Raw genomic sequence first — 1283 nt, 5'->3', positions numbered from 1 at the left:
CGCTAGGAGCAGGATTCGAACCTGCGCAGGAAAACCCCATTAGATTTCGAGTCCAACGCCTTAACCACTCGGCCATCGCAGCTATGCAAAAAAAGAACAGCTACTTATATCAAAAGGTGACACCTCTCTGTCTGAACACGGTGATTGCCTTGGCAACGGGCAGTTGCAGGGGCAGTCTGTAAACACCATGTATTGTTCTATATGTATAAATGCGTAGGCTTCAAGGAGCTCCTGAAACATTTACCTGAGGAAGGAGGAAGTCTCCGAAAGCTTGTGAATTTAAAATAAAATTGCTGGACTATAACTTGGTGTTGTAAAATTGTTTACAATTGTCAACCCCAGTCCATCACCGGCATCTCCACATCATTATATCAAAAGGGTGCAACCAGTGCAGAATTCGGTGCAACCCATCGCCGATCGGCCATCCTGCGATCCATCCAATCACTTTTTCTATTCCGATGCACAGCAATGTGAAGTTGTACACTAACTATTTCATATCAACAATATTAGCCTCTCTTTACCACATTCGTTTTGAATGTGCGACTTGTCATGCCAAGTGAGACTTTTCAGAATTAATTTCTCGAAAGTTACATTGTTGTCTCCCTCGGCATCCGCAGATTATCCACTCTACCACAAGGATAACAGTGACTACACTTCAAAAATACCTCATTGGCTGTAAAGCGCTTTGGGAGGTCTTGAGGTCGTGAAAAGCGCTTTATAAAGACAAGACTTTCTTTCTTTTTATACTGGAATAAAATTACTGATGTTTTCACTATGAGGACGAAGAGACATTAATGTGTAGATATTATCTGCGAGTTCATCATCTGGGTTGGATTTTTCGTTTTCCTCCCGTCTCCGTCTTTCGATCTTTACCGTTCTCTGCTGGTGTCGCAGGTTCGATCAGCTTTTGCCGTTCAAGGCTGCCTGAGAAGTCCATCAGGGGGAAACACAGAGAGACAGAGACAGAGAGAGATAGAGAGATAAAAGTATCGAAAAAACCTAACGTCAAGTTAGCAGCATTTACGATGGAGATTGGGAGATATAGAATCATAGAATCGTCACTGCACAGAAGGAGGCCATTCGGCCCATCGAGCCTGTGCCAGCTCTCTTTAAGTGCAATCCAGATCGTCCCATTCCCCCGTTCTTTCCCCGTATACCTGCAAATATTTTCCCTTCAAATACTTATCCAATTCCTCTTAGAAACAAGGATTAAATTTGCTTCCACCACCCTTTCAGGCGATGCATTCCAGATTATATCCACTCGCTAGTTTAAGAAGTTTTTC

At 43.2% G+C, this 1283-nt stretch overlaps 1 non-coding gene across 1 annotated transcript; it reads right to left on the bottom strand.

The window, feature by feature from the left end:
• On the bottom strand, positions 1–82 carry trnas-cga (transfer RNA serine (anticodon CGA)). The gene has a single exon. It is a non-coding gene; the product is annotated as a tRNA-Ser (tRNA).
• Positions 83–1283: the final 1201 nt, after the last annotated feature.

Source organism: Heptranchias perlo, chromosome 20, assembly GCF_035084215.1.
Source record: "Heptranchias perlo isolate sHepPer1 chromosome 20, sHepPer1.hap1, whole genome shotgun sequence".
NCBI lineage: Eukaryota > Metazoa > Chordata > Chondrichthyes > Hexanchiformes > Hexanchidae > Heptranchias > Heptranchias perlo.
The sequence above is the reverse complement of the archived record's forward strand: the minus strand, read 5'-3'. Positions and strand labels throughout refer to the sequence as shown.